At 38.8% G+C, this 15,736-nt stretch overlaps 1 protein-coding gene across 3 annotated transcripts in view; it reads left to right on the top strand.

Annotated features, from left to right (window-relative positions):
* ST3GAL6 (ST3 beta-galactoside alpha-2,3-sialyltransferase 6) overlaps positions 1-15,736 on the top strand; it is a 318,443-nt gene that overhangs the window by 292,552 nt on the left and 10,155 nt on the right. The gene's annotated exons all lie outside the window — the stretch shown is intronic.

Genomic DNA, 15,736 nt, shown 5'->3' with positions numbered 1-15,736 from the left:
TTGCAACATTTGTCAGTAACAACAGGGATGGACTTTCAACAAAATCAGCTGTTCTGAGACAATCTGGAAAGAAGAATCATATTGTAAGTGTGGGGAAAACCTTTCTCACTTTTATATACCTGTAGTTCTACTGCATCTGGGGCTCATTTCTGGCAGGGTAATACAAACAAATATAAAGAATCCCGTGATGTATTAAGCATGCTGAACGTTACAACCACCTGCACTCATGACATTCATAGTGTTTCAGTATGGTGTGGGATAGAAGTAATCTGCAAAAGGGATGGAGACAATTTCTCAATTTTTATTTCTTTTGAACGTCCTATCTACCAACCTGACTTTATTAAAAAAAAATTATATTGGAGGTGGCCTAAGTATTTGACTAATACACTGGCTTCCTGCCTTCACCTTGAGCTTTTTTCTTTCCTGTAGACATAGAAAAACTCAGCAGTCTGCCTAAAAATGAAGGTGTCGTGACACCTAGTGGTGAATTAAACACCAATCATTTCTATTTCCCTTAGGATTTGAAAGTGTTTTCCACAGGCATGTTGTTCTTGGTCAGACTGCAATGTGAGAGAAGTGGGTATTATCCTCACGGCTCTGGACATCCAAGCAGCTCCTCATTTCTGTTACAGTCTCTGGCAATATGTGTGTGTGTGTGTGTGTGTGTGTGTGTGTGTGTGTGTGTGTGTGTGTGTGTGTGTGTGTGTGTGTGTGCCTTGTTGCATTAGAGTTCCATGTGTCTCCACAGAAGGTGGCATTGTCAAAGCCCCTGTGCAGCCCCAGGTCATGCCCCTTATTGAACGGGATCTTTTGAATAGTCCTTTATACTGAGATCACTTCAAGTACCTTGACTTTGGAGACAAAGGGAGCATGGCAGAATCCTAGCATAAGACCAGCTGGGAATTTCAGACTCACTTTCTTGTCAAGTACTTATTCATTAAGGCTGTTTTCAGATGGTGACTCAAAAATGTATTGTATGGCATGCTACAAATTCCTGGTAGGCTGCTAAAACTGACTCAGTTACTGGCAAATTCTTTCACTTTTGAAGACTTCTCAGAGTCTGCATTGGTCAGCAGCAGTCAAAAAGTGCATACTGGCTGTTACCAGCTGGCTGATACCATGACAAGAAGTCACACTGAAAAGCAGTAAACCAGTCTAGACATGTGCAAAAAAATTATAGGTTCTTTCCAAACAGTGGCAAGCCTTGGAGATTTTTGAATTTATTTTTTTTTTAGGGAAGCAGAACAATGTACAGTTGCACTCGTCGTAACTAGGCTGCAATCACCCAAGTGGCCAAATTTCTTGGTTTGTTTAGCCAACTGGCTGGGGAGTGCCCGTTTTGTATCACAGGAATGAGCTTCAATGCAAAAAATTTCAAAGGAAAACATCATTGTAGGTTGTTCAGGAATCTGAGTACATGCTTCTTTGCATCTGTAAGGGCTGTTTACAGATGCAGCCTCACAGCTTCATGTCCATATTTGTGCATGCTATATCAAGCATACTTTCCACTGCCTTCAATAAGACAAACTCCTTCCTCCTCCTCTGTCATGCAGAAGAGATGCATGACAAAATTGTATATTGTAACTGAGAAATGAAAACTAAATTACTTTAATATAAAAGGTTTGCTTCATCTAAAGATTTATTTTACCACACATATTAATACCTGTAACTTCCCCACTTTGCTGTCTTGGGTATAATTAACGTTTATATCACCAGAGTGTCTGAATATAAGGCAAGTGAATATAAAAACATCAGTTCTGTCCAAAATGTTCCAGTTTCTATCCCTTGAATCATCAGCATGTGATCTATTCTGTGCCAATATTAATAACCATTGCTCATGGCTTTCAAGCAACTTAAACTATTTAAAAATTAATTCTGTTTACAGTACCTTCTAGAGGAAGTATTTTGTAGAAGTGAATAACTCAAACTGACTAGTGGCTACCCACAAAATATGACTATCCAGTAACAAAATGAATCATTTAGAACTTAGTTGGCAAGGGACGGACATATTGTTGGACAAAATATAAAGTGCAGATCAGCAACAGGGACCCCTAGGTTCTTTTTCCACTGTACCATACATTTCCTGTGCTGCTCTGACAAAAGCAGGCTTAGCCTTTGTCATCCTAAATCCTACTGTTGGCTTTTTTAGTACAGAGCTGCAACCTGACACCTGTGGGGCTGACATTCAGCTCTCACTCCTAGAAACACTTGTAGCCATGAGTTGGAGGCCATAGATTATATTTTGACTTTGGTTTTCCCTCTATAAAATTGAGATGGCCATCAACTGGTGAATGACAAAGTTGTTTGAAGTCCCTGGTGTGGGCCAAGGGCTAGTCTTTCTTCAGTCTTCACTGAAGAGAAACAACATATAATAATGCTGGCAGCTCTGTAACCTGAAATAGGTAATGCAGTCATGGACAGAACCAGTGAAGGCAGAGTTTTTGAAGTGCCAAATTGAAAACATGACTTTGGTCTGTAGATCCAGAAACAATGATGTGTTTGAACATTCTTATGCCAGGCAGGACAATCTGCTACAGTCTGTGTTATGTGGGTACATATCCTAGAACCTCTTCTATCTCTTGCTCTTGCATTTTCACTATTCTCCTAGTGACAGATAAGACACAACAACTGTAAGGTAGAAAGCAGCTGCCAGAGACACACTGAGGAGTAAATTTGTAGGTGATATTCACTCACACAGGAGTTTGAATGCTTAGCTAGGATGTGATTTTTAAGCTAGTATCTGTATTGAGTGCAGCTGAGATGTGGACAATGAATCCCCAGTGTATCACACTCACTTGAAAGGCTAAGCCTGCAATTGCAGAATCACACAGTGGTTAGGGTGAAAAGGAATCTCTAGAGATTGTTTCGTCTAAACCCCTTGGTTAAAGCAGGCTCAACTACAGCAGGTTGCTCAGGACCATACTCAATTGGGTTTGAATGTCTTCAAGGACAGAGTCTCACAACCTCACTGGGCAACCTGTGAAAATCCTGAATCATTCTTCAGTTAAAAAAAAAAAAAAAGGTTTCTGATGTTCAAATGAAATTTCTTGTATTTCAGTTTGTGCTCATTGCCTCTTGTCCTTCCACTAGATACCACTGAGAAGAGTTTGGCTCTATTTTCTTTACACCCACTATATCACGTATCCATTGATGCTATTAAGAATTACTTCTAATCCTACTCTTACCAAAGTCAAATAATCCCAGCCCTCAGCCTTTCCTACTATGTCAGGTGCTCCAATCCACTTGTGATTTCTGTGGAGCTTCCCTGGACTAGCTGAATTACCCCCACGTCCCTCTTGCAGTGAGGAGCCCAGCACTCCAGATGTGGCCTCACCAGGCTGAATGAGGAATCACCTTCTTTAAATTACTGGCCATGCTTTCCCTTATGCAGCATCAGCAGCTACCTTTGCTGTAAAAGCACATCTCTAGTTCAGGTTCAACTTCTTGTCTACTAGGACATCTACTAGGACTACTGATGTCCAGTTCCATATTAATGGGTAGTTCCAGCTGTAGCTTTCTTTAGCTTCCTTGATTTAATGGCTTGAGTTGCTCTTTAATACAAAGGTAAACATGCCTGGTCTGTTGTGCATCATGGACCATTTCTGCATCAGTGCTATTTAATTATTCAGTAGCACTGGGAGCTCTAATAAGACTTCCAATAAAGGCTGTTGACCAATTCAGCAGAATGGAATCAACCACCTAGAGCTGACAGAACCAGCAGCGCATTACTGTGATTTCTGGTCAGCCAGGGTAATACCAAACCTCTTGCTGGGCCATAAGCTTTATTGGCATCCTAACACCACAGAATCACTTGAATTGAGGGAGGAGCTGCTTTTGCAAGTAATCTCATTGTTGTCCTTGTGGATAAAACAATTCTGTGATCTCTACATACATCCTTGGAGCACCTCTCAGGCCTACATTTCTTTGCCCTACAGCAGGAAGGAAAATTCACCCTTTCCCTAGTAATTGAGTGAAATTCTTCGACAAAAAACCCAACTGCATTCTCCAAAATGCAACAAAAATGAACACTGTTAACACTCCAAAAACATGAAATACCCCTAACCAGCACTCTATGTCATCACATAACCAAGATTCCACTTGAGAATTTGGGTGTTTTTTTAGATAACAAAATATAACACGTTCACCATTAATCTTGAACATTTGTTTGGCGAAAAATTATCTCTGATCAACTCACTATTGTAAACAGGTCTATGCTTCAGACTTATGGTAAAATGTTATTCCAAGGGCTTGCATTCCAGGGAATCTCACCTTAACTCTAATGAGATTCACTTAATGACACCCTCAGCATTGGTGTCTGTACTTCAAAGACTTTTATGTTCAGTTTAAATTTCAGAATGTAATAAAAAATCTTGCCTAAAAGGCGAAAAGCACAACCTATAAAAATCTACCTTTTGTCCCTACTCTATTTGCAGTTTCAATATCCAATGCTGTTGCATCTGGTTTGTGAAGAAAGAAAAAGCTCTTTCTTCTTTCATTATGAAATGGCAGATGCATTCTTTGCAGTGGAACACCCTGGAGAGGCTTCCATTCATCATGTAATTTTTCTACAATATACAGTATAGGACCATATAAAAAATTTAAGAAAAAATGAGGAAAATAAGCCTGGTTTATTTAAGGAAAATAAATGGTACGTCTCAGTTGTGTCAGGTAGTTCTGGGCACAACTGAATGTATTTCATTTATGTTTGAAAATCCAGGCACATAAACTATCAACATTTTTAATTGCAGAATATTGGTGCAGTAAATTAAAACATGCAATTTCCTACAAGCTCTTGCTCTCCACAGTTGGTGTCTTCATGTCTTTTTGTTACCAAAACAAGAACATACAAACAGCTTCTGTCTGGCCTGTCCAAAGGCAGTGTGTGAATGGGGAGCAAGGCTCTCCTTGACTTGTGATCACTGCAGCTTCTTACTGACCCTTGCCCAAACTTTTCTGTCTTCCTGTCTGCATTTGTAAAATGTCTGCATTTGTAAAATGTAAAATATATCTAAGAACCAGCCAAGAGCCATATACTTACTCATGTCTGGGGAAGTTAGCTCTTCACAATCAAAAAGTGCTAATGCTTTGATTGCTTGAAGGTTAATCCAAGTCTGATAGGAAATCATGTCCAGATAGAAGGAGCCCCAGGTTTGCAATAAACATAGCCATTAGAAATATTTATCATTGAGTCAAAGTGTTGAAGAGGATCAGTCCCAGCTGCACCATTGCCAGAAGACAGTATCTTAATTGCATTACATACTTTGGATGCTGTCCTGAAATGCTTCCGAAGATCGTAAAGAACTTTTGAGATATGGGTTTGTTTTGCTCTTAAATCTGTAATTCAGTTTACCCGGGATGATAGTTTTAAGGATTTCTTATAAAGTTTTGCATTCAGTACCTGGGAAAATGGTACAGAAAAGAGTGTGTTTAGAGACATGCAGAATAATAAGGAAAGTACAAAAGGTAGAAAGAACAGAGTAAGGGAGATAAAAGACAACTATGCTGGCTCTTAGTATTTCAAGTCCCTCTATTCCAAAGAATAGAGTTACTTTTGTAGCTGCAAAGAGAATTTGGTAGCTTTAGAAAGATGACATCTGGTATAAATGACATGGCTTCTTCTCTCTGCTTTTGGCAGAAATTGTACCTCTCAGAAAAACATGCTGCCATTCCACTGCATTTTAATGTTTTTGAATGCATTTAAAAGCTATATCTGCCATTCTGCAGAGCTTGCCATAAAAGAATCAGAAATCCTGACAAATTAAATGAGCTGAAGTCAGACCTCCCCTTCCAATTCCAAAATTATTAATTCCACCCCTTTTTATTTGGACTTCAGTCCTATTATACTGAACCAAACAGTTGTAAGTCTCCAATACACTGTTTTTTTTTCTGCCAAGTATTGCTCTGAAGCCCCTCCATCTATGCAGTTTGGCTTGCCACAATGCTGTCATGACAAAGGTTCCTTCAAAGATATTATCCCATTATATCTTCAAGTGATTGAGATCCACAGAAGTCTAGATTGGTTGTCTGGAGTTGTTGGAAATTACAAAAATCCATCCTTGCCTGTTATATAATCTTGTTTTGAAAACAAAATGAAATTAGAAGCAGATAGGTTGGCTCATATAAAACAGATAGGTTAAATCAATTGTGATAGTGAATACTTAGAGCTATTTGGTCATGCAATGATTACAACAATGAGAAAAATAGGAGGAAATATTTGTAGCTGAAGTCACTAAAATGTACCATAAGTAATGTTCCTGGAATGTGTTTGTCAGCTTTCATGTTGTTTTTCTGAGGGTCACTGAACAGAGGTGGAGGAAAACTGACTGGGGAGAGCCCTTATCATCATGGATGTCATCCTAACATGTCTCAGAGGGATCTATCATTACACTAACACACTTCTAATAGAAGCCTACTCTGGTGCTAAACCTAGATTTTGGCTGAATTTATTCAGTGAGAGAAACTCCCTGGGAGCCATCATTTCCTGAGTCACAGCTATCTGAATAGCTCTGGAGACAGCAGTGTAAAAGGTGGAGTATGTAAGGTCTTGGGCAATTCTTTTTCAGAATCTGGACAGCTTCAAGGCTGCCTCTTACAATTTGAAAACTCAGTTTTCCAGGATTCATTCTTTCTAGACTTCAAATATATGTAGAAGTTTAAGAATGTAAACAGAGCCAAAGACCTCTGAGTCTACAGTAAAGATAATTTTCATTTGATACTGCCAAAATGTAATGTTTAGATTCTGGGATTTTTTGTATTTTTCCTTCCAAAACCAACTTCAGATTTCCTGTCCTGCCTTCTGAGGTGGTATTGTTTCCTTTTTCCTGTCCACTCCATCACTCTTCAGTTTCCATCCTAAAGAAAACCATGACTGGGAAAAACTTCACAGTTCAGCAACATGGAATCACAGAATCATAGCATGTCAAGTGTTGGAAGGGACCTTAAAGATCATCCAGTCCCAGCTCTTAGCATGGGAAGAGTGGAATCATCACAAGAGGCCCAGTAAACTGACATTGGTAGAAATGCTCTGAAAGAATCTGGACTATTTGGAAATAGGATTTTAGCCATGAAATAACTTCTCTATAATTGGAGAAGTAAGCTGGGCAATGAACAATTTAAATGTTTTGGGGTTTCTCTTACACATGACACATGTTCTTTGTGTTCTGCTCTGTCATGGATAAAAGTAAAACTACCACAATCTTCATAGCAAGCCTACATCTGGAGGATTGTGTAAGTCTTCTGGTTGCTCTGGATGTTAGTGTTTCAGTAGGTGAAGACTTACAACAGATTTATTACATATCTGTTAGTTTCTGTGTAATTTATGAGGGAACCAAAAGAATAATATAATTTCAGGCAGGGATTGGATGGGGTATTTACCTAAAGCAGTATGGACTGTTACGCAAAAAACTGAGGTGATGTGAAATACAGACTGAGCAAACTGGGCCTGAAACTATTTACAAACAGCTGCATCTCAGGTTTGAAGTGATCAGTACTCAAAGTGGTCTTGATATGAGACAGTGCGGGAAACTAATTTATTTTCTCTTTTGTAATGGGGATCCTGTGAATTTATTTCACATTTATTCCATACCCAGTACTACCCAGTACTGGTAGTAAAAATATAAACCCACTTGATGCTGTATCTGAATCCACTGCCCATTTCTGAGTATTTTTGGAGTGTTCAAAGCTGCAATCTGACTACTCATTCAGCTTTTGCAAACCGACCTGTCTCTCCAATGGGCCTCTCAGTGATCAAACCCAAAATCTCCTTGTTCTAGGTCTAAATGTCCTGCAAGAAACCACACTAATATTTGAAATCATACTAGTATTTAAATTTTACTTCACAGATCCCTAGTTTCAAATCCAGTCCTATTGGTTATCATATCCAAAACATTGTCAGTGTCTCCTACCATTCACTACTCACAGGAAGGATCAGCCACAACCTGTCAGGATCCTTTAAGAAAATTTTCTACATTCATCTTTCTTTACCTTGAACACAATGTTAGCCAATAAACAAAATAAAAGTCCACCAACCCAGACACCCTAAAAATTAAGTTTTGAGAGAACCACACAGCTCGCTACAAATAGTAGCTCATACATGATTCCTGCAGAATTTTGTAGGTCTACCTATTAACTTGCTCTTGTAGCCTCCCCTTTCCTGGCCCATAACATTCAAGATCAGGATGGGTTTTTTTAAATGCAATACCAATAAGTTCTACTGAGTTCATACCACAATGAGTGGCTTATATCAAAGTTTGCTGGTTTTCCTTAGCTTTTGAAGAAACTAACGTAAACCCAAGACCTTAGCCATCTTTTACTGGACCTGTGATCCTAAGCCACCTAAGAGCATTCCTGACAGTGAATACTCCTGCATTCTTAGCCCAGTCACTATTTTCTGTCAGAGGATGAATTACACATTTTTCATTGCTGAGAGAACTAGTCCTGAAACTGTTGGTCTAACACTCCTATTGCAACTAGCCAGAAGCTATAAATCCTTGACACCACCAGTCCTCATCCTAGACACACCACACGGACAAGGTCCTGCAGTAAATGTATTTTTTCAGCTCTTCCTCTCCTGAACCCTAACCCCCACTGTAGCCATACAGCTCAACCCAGCCACTCCAGAGCACCAGCCATAACTGTAACCTCAACTGTAAACAGTCCTCTCCTCCACAGAATTAATCACCTGCAGACTAATCATATCTCCACTGCTAGATGGAAAACGTGTGAAATTAGGCTTACAGGGCAGCAAAAATGCCAATACGGGAAAACTGTCTTCCAGTGATATGTTCCTTTTTCTCAATTGTTGCTTGAAAACAATTTTTAAAGGTACTGATGTCAGTTTCAACTGGTTTTGTTTGAAGAAATTAGTTTCAGTTTTAGTGTAGTTTGTCAGTGCTTTTCCAAACTAGGGCTAATAGAAAACCTTCATTTGCAGCTTAATAGCAAAAGGAAAAATACATTAAGGTTTCTTCAATATCAGAAACACTGTGCAAGGACAAATATACAGTCTCCAGTAAATGTGCAAATGCTTTACAAGATCTAAGCTGTATAGAGCTTTGTTGGATGGAATTTTTATCTTTGTCTTTAATTGCATTTGTATGCAATTGTATAAATAAATAAAATTGTATTTTCACTTATTGCAAAAAAAATTTAATAAATTTATGAAATCATATTCTCTCTTTTCCTCTGTAAAATTCTCACACTTCTAATCCAGTGCTAATTTTAAAAGTGTGATCCCCATTAATTTTACAAGGTTCTGGAAGATACTGTAAAGCAGTCCCTTTTAAAACTAACAGCATGACAAAATAATGTTCCAGAATTAACATGAACACTTCTCTCTATATATAAATTTCTTTGACAGTAATTTCCTGGAGTTTTCTACAGGTTTTCCTAATCACATTTCTTTTTTGATAATGCAAGAAGTCATTCCCCAAGGGCAGTATTTTCTTCTCCTTCAAATCAAAGATAAAAATTCTCTTGAGTTTCATGGGAACAAGAGCATTCTAAAAATAAAATTCCTTCCCTGATAACCTTTAATCAATGGGGTTTTTTCTCAGAAAGCAAATGCAATAAAGATGACCTTTGCATCAGTTCCATTTCTGTCCTTAGGGTGTAACTCTGTTTAGTGCAAAAACAGTTCAAGGATCCGTGAAGGAAGATTATGTCATCTCATGCTCCCTCTGGATTGCCCTGAGAAAAAACTGTCCCTTTCTAGTGGTGGTTTACAGCTGTTTCTGGGCTGTTTCTGTGTATTGGTATAGCACAGGAGCCTCCAGATAAGTAGGGGAAAAGGTTGATTAGTCTTACACTGCATCACAGCAGCGGCAACTCTTTTTTGAACTCTCAGAATTTCTCATCAGCCCTGGTATACTGCCATGATTACCATAGAAGAGGCTGTAAGTCTGCTCTTAATCCCTGTGAATACTTACTAAGGATGGAAAGAAATGGAGCTGCCATAGAGGAAGGTAGAACAGAGAGCTAAACTTGTATCCCAGCCATCAAGTGTGTAAGTCAAAAAAGAAGTAAAATCATTATAGAGATTCAGAAATCAGACTGTGCTTGAGCCTCTCCAAATAATAAGAATTCATTTACTATGAATTCTTCAGGTCTGTGCAGAGACCCATAAGAGACTTTGCGACCCAAGCTTTCCAGGAGAGAGGCGGATGTTTAAAATTTCTGGATCTCACTTTAGGTAAAACAATGAGCAATCTGTTGTGATGAACGCTGCCTGTGTGCCATGTCCTGCTCCTCATCTGCTGTTTACTCTTGCAGTTAGACAAGGTTCTGCAGGACATTTCCTAATGTCTATCCTGCATACACAGTAATGGTGGAAAGTTTACACTAAACTGACAGATTTACTTGAAGGAACTACAGTCAGAAGACTGTGCTTTTGGACACACATACACACAAGTTAAGTATTTAATTTCTATACTGACAATATATTAGTTTGTACAGCTATTACACCTTTTGTTTCTTTAAAGGTCTATTAAAATATCTCATAGTATTTGAGCACTGCTTAAACAAGCACCATAACTTGTGTTCTTCACCAGTAGAGGACAGCACGAAGCTAGCTATAGTCCCAAAAGCTGCTCCACCTTTTTCCCTCATTTCTTCATCCAACAGCTAAAGTCAATGGAAGTTTCCTTGCTACCTTTTTCTCAAGAGGAATACCTGGTCTCCTTACTGAATGTTTTTCAGTGAAATAAAATGTAAGCATATGCTTTATCACTGGCAGAAATCTCTAATTATCAACATACTCACAAAGATGCTGTTGTGCCTGTTTTCTTCCTTCCAAGATGCCTTTGACCTGGGAGATCCTCTAACATTTCTCATGGACACAGAAAATACAGAAGTTAAATCATAGGCAAACCTGACAGGCTGATAGATAAACAAGCTGTGCTCTACCTCAGTTTGCAGATGTCACCAGCCTGCAGTTTGCTCTTTTCTTAAGTTTGTTTTCCAAGATGGGAAGCACAGAAACTGCATCAGCTTTGAAAAGCACAAAGGAAAACTGGGTCTTTGTCCTAAAACATATTTTATCTTACCTTAGACATATCTGATCCAGCATTCAGGCAGGTAGAAAGGATGCTGCTAAGGGGATAAGCTGCAGATTCTGCACTGCAGTTCACAGTGGATCATCATGGGAGGTGGTGGATTCTTCCTTTGTACCTAGGGATTGACAAGGAGAGCTTACACTTACTGCCTAACTCATAAGATGCAATGAATTGCTCTAAATCACTCATTACTTCAGCTTTTGCCTTAGTTCTTGTTTGTGTTCCTTAGGCCTAGCTCACCCCTATGTATGATCTGAGCTCTGGGCTGTCTCTGGCTGCCACGCCTGGCTGGCCCTGTTGGGTTTACTCCAGTAGCATAGGGCTGACAGCTTCTGCCCTATTTTCCTTGTTATGCTTGGCTTCCAGCTGCTCCCCAGTGCTGGAGAACAGCTGGACTTTGCTGTTCCTCACACTCAGCCACCTCAAAGTGGCTCAAAATCTGCAGAAAAACACACAAAAAACATGTAAGTTTTTCTTTTCTTTGAATATTGCCTGGGTAGTACTTCTATATCCCTGCTTATCTGAGTCCTACTTGTCTAAGCTTGTAGTTTCTTTTTTAAAAGTGAGTGACAAGGATTTTTCCAAGTCAGGCTACTTTAGTGAAAAGATTGTTTTAAAAATAATTCTTTCTTTCAAATGGACTCTTTTGTGACTTGAAAAAAGCCTAGTCCCACTCATTATATTGAAAAATTCAAAACTGAACTCAACATCTTCTATGAAATGCAGATTTGGAGTTGCACATATGCACTATGTCTAGGTATAGATAATGGCATAGGTATTGTTGGGGAATTATTGAGTTTACTAAAGCTGCTTAACTATGAATATTTAAGATGAAATTGCAGGATGATTTCTAACCACCCAAGATTTAAGTTTGTCAAATGCTCTCCTGTTAGCCGTAGCAGGCAAATTGCTGGCAACAAATTGGACCCTGGCAAAGCTTTGAAGTTTTTGTATGATTGAGGGCAGCTAAGTCTAAATGAGATGAGTGAAAGCCAGGTTAGAATGCGGCACAGAAAACTGCAAGTTTTATTACACATTTACTTAAGCTTTACCTTCTGTAGTTTGGGTTTCTGTTGTGAGCTTCTACAAGGGTATGAAGCACAACATTGCCAACTTGGCAAGAAATTATCAAACCCTAAATCTCTTTTGGTTCATAAGAGAATTTCTGTTGTTTTTTGAAAAAAATTGAGTTGGTAATAGGACATTTAGGAGAACCCCTTCTGATGGTGCCTTGGATTGTCTTGTGTTCATTCAACAAGCAGAGCCAAGAGCCTTTAGCGCTGTATTTCTGTGTTTGTCTGTACCTGTATTTCTGTCTTTCAGTTTTATATCTACAGCATTTGCCACATGTGCTCCTGCTTTTCTGCCGGTACTCACTGTAATGCACTGTCTGGTCACCCTCAGCTCTCACAGAGAATTCAGGGTTTGTCTCTACTAGAATTTGAATTGTAATGTTTGTCTGTGCCATGTTGAGTACACATGTAACACACACAGCCACTTTTCCTCAGAGCAGTAAAATTGGTATCTATTAAGCAGCTTTTCAAAAATGGTTTTCTAGTTGTTGGGAACAGCACATAATTAAGTATCTCTAATTCAGATCCCAAGTCTCTTCTACAAAATATCTCTTAGTTAACTTCAGAAAAGCCATGTCTATTTTCAAGCTCATCTGATTCTTCCTGCATCTTCTAAGCCCTACAGAAACACTTCCGTCACAGAAATGCTGTTTCAGCCTTGCCTTGTCTCTAGGCAAATGTCCATTCGCTTGGTGAACATTGATGAGCCCTGGACAGTGCAGTGACAGACTGTTTACACAGAACACATCTCATTAACTCTGGGGGAAAAAACCAAACAACTTGTGTCAGTTTTGAAGTGAAACTGAATTATGGGTGGCCACTTCTTGCCATCCAAAGTTCCGAGAACTTGTGGTGTTACTTCAGTTGAGATGCAGCAATTTCTAAGAGCTAATTTGTATATGGATATTGCCTACAGAGGACTCTGGGTATTGATTCTGAATAAAAAGTTCTGCTTAACCTGACTTACAAGCTCTCCTTGAGTTCCTACAAGGGAATCTCAATAGACCAAGACTTTTCCTTTTAATCCTCCTTTTTCATGATCTTAAAGCATCCCAAATGTTGCCTCAGCACTGATGATATGGGCAGCAGTAACCTTGAAGATTTTCTTTCAAATGTCCCATATCTTCTCACATTTTGAGCTGTGTCAGGTGTAGGCCTACATTACACTTTCTGTAGCCCTTACCTCCTAAAAGTAATCCTAAGAAGTCATGATAGATAAGTAAGTTATTAATAACTTACTTATCTATCATGACTGTAAGTTATTAATCATCTCAGGCCAACTTAGTTCTGTGACTATATCTCTTCCTAAAGAAATAATAAAGAGCTGGGAAGAGCTATAGCTGACTTTAAGGAAGTTAGTGAAACCATTAGCAGCTAATACACATTCTAAGGTCTGTTTGGGTTTTGTGAAGATAAAACAGTACTGACTCAGTTATTTCCAGTGCACTGATAATTCTGCAATGCTTATGCTCTGCAATTCCTTATGCTCTGTTAAAATAACACAGTATCCCTTATTTTGAAAATATGTTGTCTGTATTCAAAAATTCAGACTCTCTAGTTTGGGTGGAATGTTTCTGAGGAGATTCCTTTCTTAGCTTTATGTTACTGCCTTCCCAAAAGATAGGAGGTAGCTTCTTAAAACCATGAGGGATGATATTACAATTTTTATTACAATACATCCCTCTGCCTGTTTATGGAATCTAGCTGAGAGTAGTGTCTGGAAAGTGCATAGCCTCTCCCAGCTTTGGTTGTCCCAGGCAAACTCTGGGGTATATTGTCATTCTTATCTGATGTTTCATAAGGTTTCTAAATTTGTTTGTCTGCAAGTAATAGTATTTAATCTTCTCTTTCATGACAGATATGTATAATATAATGTTTGGTTGGTTTATTTGGTTTTTTTCCTAGAAAGAAAGACTGCCAAAAATTAAATGCTAGGCAAGTAATTATGCATCTATAATGAGAAAGGACACGTACTCAGCAAGTATTATGGGGTTTATTCTTTTTGCAGGAATACCTCTGGTCATGCTTGAGGCCACCAGACAGTAGAATTTAGGAGAAGTCTGTGATATTTCTTGGAGATAGCATTCTTGCACAGAAAGGAAATTTCTTATACAACAGATGCTAATCTAAATGTTCTGATCTCTTGATCAAATGCCCCATAAAGCAAATATTTCCATGGGCTATTTGATCAGACTTGACAACATCTTCAGCTTGAAGGAATAATGCTAATAGTAACTTTTTAAATTCAAACCCATATAACTTCCTAGTAACTTCCTATATAATAAATAAGAATAGATATCAACTCTTATTATCAGTGCTGCCCAACATGTTTACCCCAGCTGCCAAGCTACAATCTCTTTTACTACGGCAGTCATCTTTTTGGTTTCCCTTTAATATTAACAGAGTGTTTATTCCTTTACCCTCTTTAAACTCTGCCCAATCACATAGCAGTTCCCCTAAAGGCTGCAGAGAAATCTGGAGAAATATGTGTGTTTTAATACTAGCTGTATGTCATCCAGGATCCCACTGGAGATGACATTATTACTTTTCAATGTCAAGAGCTGGTCACATGGGAGCTGATGTTTTTATTATAATCAGCTGCGGAGAACTGGTGAGGGTGAGCTCATTTGCAGCTGAGTATGTTTGAACTTTTGCACCTTTCAGTACCTTTCTGTGAGCAGCACTCTCTCCAAGTGGATGTGTTAGGGAGTTAGGTTTCCAGTAAATGCTGAGATCTTACAAAATGGCCACAAAATGGAAATGAAAATTGCAAAATAAAATAGAACTGAAGAATTATGATGGTGATTTTTGAAGCAAAGTAGTTTCATATGGGTTCTGTAGGAAAGGATTATTATGGTTTAAATATCTGATTTGATTTGAGTCTTCCATTCACAGAATTACTCAAAAGACTTCTTAAATCTAAGTGAATCTAAGTCATATTACTCAAAGCAGATTCCACTTACGCTGGCCGGCCATCATGCTGTGAGTCTCCTGGGAGATGCTGAGCACCCTTAACTCCTGTCTGAAGCTTCAAAAAATGGTCTTTTGTCAAAGCCTTGAGAAACATATCACATCTGCTTCCCTGGAACAATTTCCAGACAATATGCATTTAACTGACTTTTGGTGAGGAATAAATGGAAATCTAGTGGCACATCTGGTGCTGCCTTCAAATTAATTTACAGTGGTTAAATAGATTTGAACTGGCACTCACTCACATGAAGAACCTGTCATGCAGCTCTTTGTTCACCCCACTAACTAGGCTATTGAACAGTGTCTTTTGCCTTAATACAGATTTTGCTGAAAAAACCATGACATTTTGCACATGGCTGGGCTTTAAGGCAGTTAATGGAATTGAAGCAAAGAACTCCCAGCACAGCAGGAAACTCAGATAACAGGAACAATTGTTTAGTCAGCACATTTCTGCTCCCACAGGAGCTGAGGCTAATTATCAGGGCCAAGGCATCTAGCATCCAGAGGGGTGAGGAGATAACAGCACAACAGCATTTCTCTGCACAACTGCCCTAGTCAAATTTATTTACACATTCTGGAGAAAGAATGCTTTTGAAACACATTTTCCTGGTGCAGATGGGGAAGTGTAGATAAAGGATCCAT

The sequence above is a fragment of the Molothrus aeneus genome, chromosome 2, assembly GCF_037042795.1.
Source record: "Molothrus aeneus isolate 106 chromosome 2, BPBGC_Maene_1.0, whole genome shotgun sequence".
Taxonomy (NCBI): domain Eukaryota; kingdom Metazoa; phylum Chordata; class Aves; order Passeriformes; family Icteridae; genus Molothrus; species Molothrus aeneus.
This window is presented reverse-complemented; position numbering and strand designations above follow the sequence as displayed.